This window comes from Sus scrofa, chromosome 8 (genome assembly GCF_054392235.1).
Source record: "Sus scrofa isolate SSC_HxYL_T2T_F1_AM1 chromosome 8, Sscrofa_HxYL_maternal_Yorkshire_Landrace_v2.0, whole genome shotgun sequence".
NCBI classification, from domain to species: domain Eukaryota; kingdom Metazoa; phylum Chordata; class Mammalia; order Artiodactyla; family Suidae; genus Sus; species Sus scrofa.
In genome coordinates this window covers 19,275,415-19,288,545 of record NC_139390.1, presented here as the reverse complement: position 1 = coordinate 19,288,545, position 13,131 = coordinate 19,275,415, and the positions used below count along the sequence as shown (strand labels likewise).

Here is a 13,131-nt window from a genome sequence, read left to right as displayed (position 1 = left end):
GCAAGAACGATGAGGCAGGAGGCTGGTGGGCACGAGCAAGCAGACACCCCCCGTGGGGGAAACTCCCAGTAATCTCTGGCGCAAAGCAGGAAGCCTCAACTTCCAGACAGATCTGAGAGGGAACAACCATCTAAAAATAGGACCTGGCAGGAGGAAGGGGGGCCGAGAGAGAGATTAAACCAAAACATCAACAGAGAAACGTTCCAACAGGGCAGCCCAGCCAAGTGCCAAGACCCACTGCTGTGCTCTGGTTACCAAGGACACAATTCAAAAGAACATAGAAGCCACTTGGTGGAACCACATGGGGGGCCGTTACTGTCCACGTAGCGTCCACTCTGTTACCGCAGTCAGGCATGTCCCAGGCCAAGAGGGACTCGGCGACAAGAGAAGCTGTCACACTTCCACAAAGGCTTTAAAGTTCCCATATGACGGGAAGTTCCCGTTGTGGCTCAGCGGTAACTAACCCAACTGGTACCCATGAGGACTCGGGTTCAATCCCTGACCCCACTCAGTGGGTTAAGGATACAGTGTTGCCATGAGCTGTGGTGTAGGTTGCAGACACAGCTCGGATCTGGCATTGCTATGGCTGTGGTGTAGACTGGGGGCTGCAGCTCCAATTCGACCCCTAGCCTGGGAACTACCATATGCTGCAGGGGTGGCCCTAAAAAGCCAAAAAAAAAAAAAAAAAAAGTTCCTATATGACAATGTGTTCTAAATCCCCTCTCAATCTGCCATCACCATGGCAACCTAATCGCCAACAAAAGCGGAGGAGGGAATGATTCCATCTTATGCAGTGGCCTCGTCTGTTGGAAGTTCAAGACTTTACCACCCTCCACTGTGCTGCACTGTATTTGGAATATCCCGAAGTACCTAAATGTTTATGTCGGTGGGGCTAGCTTCACACCCACGGGGTTCCAGAAAGAGCGATAGTATTCGAAAACCATCTGGAGAGATAAGTATCTGCTCATTCACAGCCAATGACCCTGGGGAATCCTGGCAAAGAACAGAGAGAGGTTGAAAGGCGACCTGGATATATGCCCGTCCCTCTGATTTTATTTACAAATCCAGTTTTATGTTGGCTCATCTTTTTGTCTGTGTGTTAGCTCATCTTTTGATTAAAAACTATTAATCTTGGAATTCCTGTTGTAGCTCAGTGGAAATTAACCTAATATCCATGAGGAGGCAGTTCAATCCCTGGCCTCGCTCAGTGGGTTAAGGATCCGGCGTTGCCATGAGCTGTGGTGCAGGTGGCAGATGAGGCTCAGATCTGGCCTGGCTGTGGCTGTGGTGTAGGCCAGCAGCTGTAGCTCTGATTCGACCCCTAGCCTGGGAAGCTCCATGTGCTTCAGGTGTGGCCCTAAAGAGCAAAAAAAGGAGAGAGGAGTTCCCAGGTGGTACAGCAGATTAAGGATCCAGGGTTGTCACTGCCACGGCTCGAGTCGCTGCTGCGGCTCAGGTTTGATATCTGGTCCTGGAACCTCTGCATGCCGTGGGTGCAGCAAAGAAGAAGAGAGACTCAGGAAGAGGACAGCCATGTGACAACAAAGAGAGAGGCTGAAGGGCGCATCACCCAGCAAAGGGACACCAAAAGTTGCCAGCAAACACCTGAAGTGAGAAGAAGCAGGGTAAGATTCTTCTGTCTTGAGACCCTCAGGAGAGAGCTCGGCCCTGCTGACCCCGTGCTTCTGGACGTCTAGCCTCCAGAGCTGTGAGGAAATACATTTCTGCTGTAAAGCCGCTTCTATTGTGGTACTTTGTCACAGCAGCCCATCCTCATGGCCACTTAGGCCACAGCCAGAGGCCACTGTGATTCCAGTGTAAACTCCCAGCCCCACCACCGGCCGCCTCGCGCATCTCCCACCACAGCTCCAAGTTCTGCTGCCAAGGCTCCGGGCTCTGACTGCAGGGGCAGCACCGTGTCCCCCCACCACACCCAGATCCACGGCAGAACTGTTCCGCTAAAAACATGGTTTCTCAAAATGTGGTACCCCCTGGATCAGAGTCACTTCAGACAGTTGCATAAAATGCCGAGACCAAATGACTCAACGTTTGTGGCCCAGAAATCTGAATTTTTAACAGACATCTCAAAGGGGGCCTCTCATGTACAGAAAAGTTGGAGAAAAGATAGGCTCAGAAATATTCCCTGAAGGGGCCCATCTGCCTCCCCAGAATGCACGGGGTTAGCTGGGCCGGGAGAAGTCAAGTGTCAGCCTGCAGAGGATGCTGCAAAGGGGAGAAGGGCCCCAAATGGACATTTCGAGGGACCTGCCATGGGGAGGAACGGCTGTGGGAGTCAGACGAGGGAGGTCAGGGGAGAGGGGCGGTGGGGAGCAGGCGGACTTGCCTTCAGCTCCAGCTCTACACTTTGGCAGCTGTGCAACCCTGGGCACGTCCTGTCCCTCTCTGGGCCTGCATTTCCCATCTGTAGAGCGGAGATGGTTCCAGTGCTTGGGCTCCTACTCTGCAGAGCACCAAGTGAGATGAAGGATATGAAATAATCAAGGGCTCTGGCAACTCTCAGTCTAGGGGTGACGGGAGATGATGGAGGTGTTATCAGTGCCTGAAGACAACAAGAGGCCTGGGGAGACGAGAAACCAAGAGGCCACGGGGGATACGGTCAGGGGCGCAGACTCTGCAGCCGGAGGACCCTGGTTTCATCAGTTTCTCAGCGTACTGGCTGTGTGTCCTCAGGCAAATTACACAACTTCTCTGTGCCTTTGTTTCTTCTGTAAAACATGGTTAACAAGAGTCCCTACTTCTTAGGGTTATTATGAATATTAAATGGATGCCTACTGATAAAGTACTTAGGGTCTGATGCACAATGAGTATTTGTTATAATATCTTGTAGCTCAGAAGTGCCTATTTGTCAAGGAAGCCATGGGGGGGGGTCCCAAAGGAGGAACAAGCCAACATTTGTTGCTCTCCCTCCATCTCCTAACCCCCTGTGTTCAACTCCTCCGGCTTTATACTGTTACCATGATTGCCCACTAGAGGGAGCCACTTCTCCTTCCCTCCCAACACCCTCCCAAGTATGGTTTCCCCTTTTATGGGGGACACTAGATGGAGGACAGTATTCATACGTATTAGAATTATTTTAAAATTCAAAAAGCACATCATTCAGGGAAGGACTGAATGGCCCACACCAAGGGTTTAGCTACTATCTATAACAAGTGGGCTGATTAACGGCGCCCTCAGAGACCAGCCTCAGTGGGGAGCTGGTACAACCTGAGGCCAGAGGGCGGAGGGGACAGAACAGCAACCCTGGAGGCAGCAGGAGCTGGAACCAGCCCAGCGTCGACGGAGACCAAAGAAGCCCGCCTCTGCCAGGAGTGCGGCTCTTTCTCCTCTCATCCCATCCGGTCTCCTGTGTGGGCCCCTCTCTCAAGTCGAAACCAAGGGGAAAGCAAAGACCAGGGAACTGCGGTGATTCGATCCATAAAGACCAGCCAGGGCCCCACAGAGTTCAAGGGTAAAGGGTGGAGAGAGCAGGGGTCTGGGGGAGAGTAGAGGGTGGCCTCTGCTTCCCTCTTGAGAACAGAAGGGCGCCTTCCTCAGCCTCTGGGGATGCTGCTGGCTCAAGGCCCAGCACCCTCACCTCACAGGGGTGAGACACGTGGACAGCACTAAAGAGCTGGGGAGGAAGTGGAGCAACAGGAACTCTTACCCCCTGCTGGTGGGGGTCTGGATATTGACCAACTGAACACCAACCCGGCAGAAGTAAATAAGGCTGGATATTTGCAGACTTCTTGAGTTAACAATTCCGCTCCTGGATAAATACTTTAAAGAAACTCTAGCAAGAACACATGGACATGTTATAAAAGTGTTAACTGAAGTACTGTTTGTAATAGCAGAAACTTGCAACAGCCTGAATGGCCATCAACAGAAGAATGGATAAATAACTGGTGGTATATTAACACGCCGGAATGTTCTCCGGGCTTGAAATGACTGAACTATCACTCTGTGGATGAACATGAGCAAATCCCCGAAGTATAATGTTGAACGACTGAAAAAGGTGAGTGGCAGAAGGCTGTACAGAGTGGCATAACAGTTCATAATGTACATACATACATATTATATATTATTATATAAGGAAAACTGTATATTCTGTATATTTTCAGATGGCCACTGAGCACATGAAACAATGCTCAACATCACTGATTATTAGTGAAAAGCAAATCAAAACTACCATGAGATACCACCTCACACCAGTCAGAATGGCCATCATTAATAAGTCCACAAATAATAAATGCTGGAGGGGGTATGGGGAAAAGGGAACCCTCCTGCGCTGTTGGTGGGAATGGAAGCTGGTATAACCACTATGGAGATCAGTCTGGAGGTACCTTAGAAATCTATACATGGAACTACCATATGACCCAACAACCCCACTCTTGGGCATATATCTGGACAAAACTTTCCTTTAAAAAGACACATGCACCCACGTGTTCATTGCAGCACTATTCACAATTGGCAAGACATGGAAACAGCCCAATTGTCCATCAACAGATGACTGGATTAGGAAGATGTGGGATATATACACAATGGAATACTACTCAGCCATAAAGAAGAACAAAATAATGCCATTTGCAGCAACATGGATGGAACTAGAGACTCTCATACTGAGTGAAGTCAGAAAGAGAAAGACAAATACCATATGATATCACTTATATCTGGAATCTAAAATACAGCACAAATGAACCTTTCCACAGAAAAGAAAATCATGGACTTGCACAATAGACTTGTGGTTGCCAAGGGGAAGGGGGAGGGAGTGGGATGGATTGGGAGCTTGGGGTTAATAAATGCAAACTATTGCCTTTGGAATGGATCAGCAATGAGATCCTGCTGTGTAGCACTGGATCTAGTCCCTTATGTCTAGTCCCTTATGATGGAGCATGATATGTGAGAAAATAGAATGTATACATGTATGTGTAACTGGGTCACCATGCTGTATAGAAGGAAAAAAAAATAATGTAATGGGGAAATGAAAATAAAATAAAATGTGACTCACTTAAAATAAATAAATAAATTAATTAAAAAAATTTTAATTAAAAATAAAAAAATAAAATAAAAAATAAAAATTAAAAAATGCGTCACTTAAAAAGTTAAATAAAATAGACAACCCACAAAAAAACCCTGTATATTCTAAATGATATGTAAAGTTTAAAAATATATACAATAACAGAGTTACTTATAGAGACAATATTTGTATTAACAATATAAAAACACGCCTGGGAATAATAACCAAACTCAGAGGGAGGGAGGAAAGGTAAGCGTACACAGGGACCCCAACTGGGTCTATAACACTTTGTTCATTATTAGAAATCTTGCAAAATGGTAAAATTTTATAAACCTGAGTTGCAGGCACATGGCTGTTCATTATGTTACTTGCCCTGCTCTTCTGCTTGCTGGATTCGTGAATAAATTTTCAAGGTGTCTAATACTTAATGATTTTCATTCTGGGACCCTCGGGCTCCATATTTCAAATCACCCCTTTAATTAACTAACTTTGCTCCCATGTCCCTAAACGCTTCGAACCTCCTCTAAAACTCTGCTCTCCCTGCTCTGTAAGAGACCTCTCGGCTCTCACCCCGCTGCCCGGGAATTCTGGAGAGCCCACTCTTGTTAAGTCCAGCATTTGCTTCAGTTTGTTTTAAGAATCATCTGATATGCCGGCTGACCCCAGGAACACTTGGCTTATTTCTGCTTTATCACTAGAGAGGCTTCAAGCCCTGCAGAAGGACTCAGGAAAACACAGGCTCCCTCCCCGGGGAACTCTGCCTTGTCCCAGGTACCAGGAAATCAGAGGCAAAGGCTTTTCCAGCAGGTGTGACACCCAGAAGCCCAGGTTTCCCCCCAAGAGCCCTCAGCTGATCTACATCCTCAGGAGGTTTCTGGGGGTTGCACCCGCCTTTGCTAAAAACAAAAACCAACTCCAGGGTTGCAGGAACTTCACTGTGGGGGGCAGAGTGCAATGCCCCTCTGTGTTATTTCCTGAAATTCACTCTAAGTCCTTTAAGGACAGATCTAATCAGTGTGACAAAATCACCTTCATTTCCCTGTATCAGAACCCCAACACACACGCATACGCACATGCGCGCACACACACATACACACACACACACGCAGGCTCCTCTGCCTCCTGAAATCTCTTCTAAATATAAAAGAAGAACTTTTATATTTAGAACTTCAGGGAGGAAAAGGCAGAGGCTGGGACTGCGGGAGGTGAGCCGGTCCACCCCGGTCCTGCACCCGTCATCACAATTAGACATATTCATATTTCTGCATCAAAACATACTAATCTGCACCCTCAGTGGCCTGAAGAGCTAGTAATAACCTCAGTTCAGGTGAGATTTTTGCCACCAAATTCAGGGCATATTTGATGCCAAGTCAGTTACCAAAATAAACAACAAACAACTTTTGGTTTTCAGAGCTTTTAGGATTTCCACTAACAGCACTGGGGGCATAAGTGTTTCCTGAGCATCTACTATGTGCAGGGGGGTTGGGGATACATCAGCGAACAAAACAGCAAAAAGTCCTCATCCTCACGGGGGGTGGGGGGGAATGTCACACTTGGATCCAAAACAACAACGTGCAAAGGTGCCAGGAGCCTGGGGGAACAGGGAAGAACAGGGAGATCAGGGAGCCCAGGCAAGGACTCGCAGCTTTAAAAGGGTGTCGAACTGAGCAAGAGTCAAAGCGGAAGGAGGGAACCACCCCGCAGTTTGGGGGAGAGTCTTCCAGGCAGAGGCACAGCAGGCAAAGGCCTGGAGCGGGGTTCCAAATACAGCAAGGAGGCCGGGAGGCTGGAGCTGAGCAAAGGGAGGAGGCGGACTAAGTGTTCCGGGGAGGGGCCGGGAGCAGAGGAGGACACACGTGTTAAGAGTGCAGGGCGGAGCGGGAGCAGAGGAGGGCACACTCATTCAGGGGCTGGTCACTTAGGGTTTTGTCTCTTATTCTGGATGAAAAAAGAAGCCTCTGCTGAGTCTTGAGAAGAGTCCAGCAGCGTGTTGGTTAGAAGAGTCACTCTGAGAGAACGGTAAATACCATATGATATCACTTATCACTGGAATCTAATATACAGCACAAATGAACGCTTCCACAGAAAAGAAAATCAGAGACGTGGAGAATAGACTTGTGGCTGCCTGGGGGGAGAGGGAGGGCGTGGGAGGGATGGGGAGCTTGGGGGTAACGGATGCAAACGATTGCTCTTGGAATGGATTTACAATGAGATCCTGCTGTGTAGCACTGAGAACTAGGTCTAGATACTTACATCACAACACAACAGTGGGAGGAAAAAGTATGTATACATGTATGTGTAACTTGGTCCCCATGCTGTACAGCGGGAAAAAAATAAAAAATAAAATTAAAAAACTAAAAAAATAAAAATAACAACAACAACAAAAAGAGTCACTCTGGAGTCTCTAGGGCATGGAGATCACCAGACTTGGGGAACCAAGTTGAGCGCTAAGCTTTGCGGTAAAGGGGATTGCAGCCAAAGGTTGATTACGGTAGGAGTTCAATGACAGCAGCAATCAACACAGTCTATGAGAACCAGGTGGCCACAGAGAATTCAGAGCAGAGAGGATTTTATATTTTATGATTATTTGTAAAGGATGGGCAGGACTTTCCAGATGAAAGTCCACGACGAGCCCAGTGAGTGAAGTGAGGCATGTCAGACAGAAAAAGACAAAGGCTGTATAATTTATGATTCCGCTTATATGTAGAATCTAAAGAAATTGTACAAATGAGCTTATTTATGAAACAGAAATAGACTCACAGAGAAAACAAACTCATGGTTACCAAAGCGGAAGGGGGGAGGGATAAATTGGGAATATGAGATTAACGGATGCACGCGACCAAATATAAAATGATAAACAATAAGGATTTACCGTATAGACCAGGGAGCTACATTCGATATATTGTAATAAACTATAATGCAAATGAATTGGAAAAAAATAGATACTTTATGTATCTATATTTTATACTTTGAGTATATTTATACTCATAAAGAGTATATTTATACTAAATACACTCTATATATTTATACTTTATGTATAACAGAATCATTTTGCCATACACATGAAACTAATATTGTAAACCAACTATACTTTAATCCAAAAAAGAAGAGCCTAATAAGTGAATGAAAATCGTCCCACATGAAGAGACATCACTGCAAAATCTCAGCATACTGGGGGGAAAGAGAGGGTCCAAAGGCACCAGAGGAGAAACAGAAACAAAACCATCACCCCGTCATCACACATGGTGGACGGGAACTGGCAACACAGAAAGTTTAGGGACAGGGAACGGCGACTTCCAAATTCTGAGGGCAGGGAGTTCCCGCTGTGGTGCAGCAGAAATGAACCCGATTAGTACCCATGAGGATGCAGGTTTGATTCCCTGGCCCCGCTCAGTGGGTTAAGAATTCAGTGTTGCTGTGGCTGGGGCGTAGACCTGCAGCTGCAGCTCTGATTCGATCCCTAGACTGGGAACCTTCATAAGCCAAGGGTATGGTCTTAAAAAACAAAACAAACAAACAAAAACTGAGGGCAAATCATTTCTTTCTCGCTTGCTTTTCTGTCTTTTTAGGTCTGCACCTGCAGCACATGGAGGTTCCCAGGCTAGGGGTGAAAACGGAGCTGCAGCTGCCGGCCTACACCACAGCCACAGCAATGCTGTATCTGACCCGTGCCTGCCACCTACACCACAACGGCAACGCTGGATCCTTTAACCCACTCCTTGAGGCCAGGGATCGAACCTGTGTCCTCATGGTTATTAGGCAGACTGGTTTCCGCTGAGCCACGATGGGAACTCCAAGGCAAATCATTTCTAACCAGCCAAGCTCTCAGTGGTTGTCGGAACAGAACAAAGACATTTTCAGAGATAAGACATCTTAGAAAGTTTACTTCCGAGCACCCTTTCTCAGGAAGCATCTGAAAAGTGTGCTCCCCCCCAAACAGGGGCTTGACTAAGAAAGAAGCTATGGATCCAGGAAACAGAGGAGAAGAGACGGCTGGGGACGACGGTGGGGGGTGTGGGACTCGGCTGCAGTGGCTCCAGCTTGGTGCTGGTCTTGTTTCGTGTATTCTATTACCCCTGTCTGCCTTTAATTATAAGAAGCCCGGAAGCCTGAAAATCCCCGGGACAAAAATCTGGGTTTTGGTTCAACCCAAAAAAGTGCATCTCCATCTCGTTTTCCGGTCCCCCATCCTGAGGTGTTCCTCAGGCCTCTGAGACTTTTCTGAAGAGTGCAAAGCACTGGGGGTCAGGGGGGTGAGATCGAGTTCACCAAGAAACCAGGGCAGTGGGGCATGAAGTGAGGTCAGGCATGTAGCGAGCACCTACTGTGTTCCTCTGGCCATGCAGGGCCAAGGGAAGCACCAGGTGTTTGCAAATGTGACACGACTGCATTGTCCCCATGAGTCAGCGCACAGATACCAGCCAGACGCACTAGTCTTTAAACCGGCAGTGTCCCGAGGCAGAGGAGGGAGGAACCTGGGCATGAGCGGGGCAGCAGTGCCCATGCCCTCTGGTTATTAACCAGCGACATTTGTCATGTACACAGCCAGTCCCCAACACCCTGTTTCAGACGTGTGACTGCCGAGCAAAGGGTCTCCTCCCCACACCAGCCTTCAGAACTGCACGTGCAGCAGTTCCCATCATGGCACAGTGGAAACGGATACGACTAGGACCCATGAGGTTGCCGGTTCCATCCCTGGCCTTGCCCAGGGGTTAAGGATCTGGCATTGCCGTGAGCCGTGATCTAAGTCACAGATGCGACTCAGATCTGGTGTTGCTGTGGCTGTGGTGTAAGCCGGCAGCTGAAGCCCGGATTGGACCCCTAGACTGGGAACCTCCATATGCTGCCGGTGTGGCCCTAAAAAGCAAGAAGCAAAAAAAAAAAAAAAAAGAACTGTGCATTCCTCTTGCAAATGGCACCCTGGGAGGCCACACCTGTCCTCCAGCCCATTGTGCTGCTTTTCCAAAGATTAGGAAAGGCCACCCTGGCAGTTGCCACCAGCCCTCCGGGCATCTTCTCTGGAATGTCCTCAGTGGAGAACAAAGTTCATCCTTTGAGAGTTTGAGGGCGTTCAAAGCCAGAGCCCGTGCCTGTGGTGAAACTTTAGTGGGACCATCTTCCTTGACCAGAAAGAAAAATGTAACCCCAGCAATGCAGTGGCGGCAAGGGGCAGCCGGAATTCACCACGGCTGGGTTTACTGAGTGTGGGTCTGGGCCAGCACGAGTTAACCCGTCTGCCAACATTCTCTCCACGGCCTCACGGGGACCCCAGGCAGGGCTGGATCACTGTTCCCATTTCACAGATAAGGAAGATGAGGCTCTGAGAAGAAGCCTGGTGAAGGTCCCCACAAAGGGGCAGAGGGTGGCCCCAGAGCTGCTCTGTCCGCCTCCGGAGCTTCTGGTTGGGGCTGGGGGCAGGAGGAGGGGGGACTGCTCCAAGGAGGCAGTCTTTGGGCAGGGAAAACCCATGGCTGGTGTCCTCGAGAAACCTGTGACAGGGAGCAGGGAGGGTGACAGGAGTACAGAAAAGCTTCAGCACGTGGGTGTAAGGCTTGAAAAAGATGTGCCCTTTAATTTTTTTTTTTTTTTTTTTTTTTTTGCAGTGACTCAAATCAGCAAGTCCTGGCAGAAAGACTTCACTCTCTTGCTTTTGCTTGTTTCAGGATGCCTTTACCAGGCTCCATCTACAGGCAGTGGGCTGTGGGGCCGCTTTCATGACACTGGTCCCTGAGCTTTCCCTGGGTGGAATGTGACACTGGCCCCACCAAGGCAGAGCAGCAAGGAGTGGCCAGGAAAGAGGCAGCCACTCCAGACTGGTCGGTGGCACGTTTAATAAGCAAAGGAGGAGTTCCTGTAGTGGCTCAGCAAAAACAAATCTGACTAGTATCCAAGAGGACGTGGGTTCAATCCCTGGCCTTGCTCAGTGGGTTAAGGATCTGGTGTTGCCGTGAGCTGTGGTGTAGGTTGCAGACGCAGCTCAGATCCCACGTTGCTGTGGTTCCGGCGTAGGCCGGCAGCAACAGCTCTGATTGGACCCCTAGCCTAGGAATCTCCATGCCGCAGGTGCCACTCAAAAACAAGATGATAAATAAATAAATTAATTAATTAAATTAAATATGCAAAGGAACTTACAAATGAGGCTTGCTTGGGGTGGTCCCAGACCTCACACCCACCCATCAGTCTTAGAGTCTATGTAGAGGTCTTAACTGGGTTCAGGCGGACTCAACCACACATTACTTCCAGGCTGCATCCTTGCAACAGCTCCTATCATGGGACAGGTGAGGAGAACATAGGTTCCAGGGACAGGGGGGGGTGAGGAACCTCGATTGCTCAGGTCTAGATCACAGGTCAACTGGCGGCAGCGGCGGTCACATTCTCTCAATGACCTTCTCTAACACATGAACAGCAAAGAATGCACTGGAATTAGATTTTAGGGGAGCTCCCTGGTGGCCCAGTGGTTAAGGACTCAGCATTATCACAGCTCAGGTTACTGGTATGCCTCAGGTTCAATGTGTGGCCCGGGAACTTCTGCATGCCATGGGCACAGCCAAAGGAAAAAAAAAAAGAAATTAGATTTTATGCTTACAAAGTAATCCATTGCTTTTGTATAACATAGCACTGATTGGGTCCTTGATATTTTTGCTCTTCACAGATTACATATTCCCTCCTCCCTCAAAACTTTTTGCATAGTGCCTTTGCTTAGCAGATCTTTTGGTTTAAAATAGACCAAAATTGGAGTTCCCTTCGTGGCTCAGCAGTTAATGAACCTGACTGGGATCCATGAGGATGTGGGTTCAATCCCTGGCCTCGATCAGCGGGTTAACGATCCAGCGTTGCCATGAGGTGTAGGTCGCAGACGTGGCTTGGATCCTGAGTGGCTGTGGCTGTGGGGAAGGCCAGCAGCTGTAGCTCCAATTCAGCCCCTAGCCTGGGAACCTCCATATGCCACGGGTGCGGCCCTAAAAAGCAAAAAATAAAATAGACCAAAACTTCTCTACTTAAAATGAACAGGATCCAAATTAGTGAAATCTGACCCAGGTTAGATGTTTGTTCCAGCGCAAGCTCCCTGACGACATTGTCCAGAAGATGCTGATCTTACCAAGGCAGAAAAAACACAGAGGAGGAACTGCAGGCTTGGGAAGGAAACAGACCTATCAGCAGGCCCCAAGGACATTCTCCCGGATATTTGAACCTGGCTTCCACCAGGAGGCCCTCAGTCCCTGGGGACGACACAACCTTGAACCCTAAGGAAAAGTTTGAAAACTGCACCTAGATCAGGAACGCTTCCTTAAGTTTCAAGTCCAAAGATGAACACAGGAATGCCTATGTCATTTGTAGGACCCAGCGTGGGATGAAACTAGGGGGCCCCTTGTCAAGAACTTGTGAGAAACTGAATTTACAAACGGTCAAGGGCCAGACCATATATAAAAACATGGAAACCAGTTCCTCAGCTACAACAACCAGCCCTGGAAGCCAGCCTCCTGCACACAAGTGGTCTTTGCAGGAGGTGAGACCGCCATCTCAAGCGACAATCCGGGAGCAAGAGTCCTTGCCACAGTGAGCCCCGAAGGCCAGGGCTCGATCAATAACTGACGGTTCCCCGAATGTCTGTCCCTGCTTTCAACTTAGGACCCACCCGAGAAAGCCAAATATGCGTCCTAACGAATCTCGGAGGATGTCGCGCTTCTGCGGTAACCTTCCCAGGCTGCAGCCTCCTGCCTGGAGCCTCCGCCTTTCTCCACTTTATCTAAAGCCACCCAGCCCTTCCTCCTGCCTCGGAGTCTCTGCCAAAAGGCCAGCCTGCCTCCCTTGCTCAGAGACGCTCCGAATACAGCCTTTGCCACTTCTCATTCCGTTGGTCTTTGCTTCTTTCCAGAGCATTAAACCAGGAATGGGCCCTCCGGAGCCCCGGGCCGCGTCACACCCACGTGTCAGGAGCAGCACAAACGAGCCCAGTGCTGCCCTCCGCAGGGGCTCTCATCCGTCCTTCCTCCACCACCCCCAGCCAAGACGACCCCCGGACCCCCGTCTCCTGGTGGCGACACCCCCCTCCCGCTGGTCTTCCCCTCCGGGATGTCCTTCCCTGGCCGCTGGATGTGGCAGCGCACGGCCTGGCG

The 13,131-nt window shown here is 49.1% G+C and overlaps 1 long non-coding RNA gene across 1 annotated transcript; it reads left to right on the top strand.

The window, feature by feature from the left end:
* Positions 1 to 6,893: 6,893 nt before the first annotated feature.
* On the top strand, positions 6,894 to 12,864 carry LOC110262068 (uncharacterized). The gene is made up of 2 exons (XR_014812280.1): positions 6,894 to 7,033; positions 10,618 to 12,864. It is a non-coding gene; the product is annotated as an uncharacterized LOC110262068 (long non-coding RNA).
* The last annotated feature ends 267 nt before the right edge of the window (positions 12,865 to 13,131 follow it).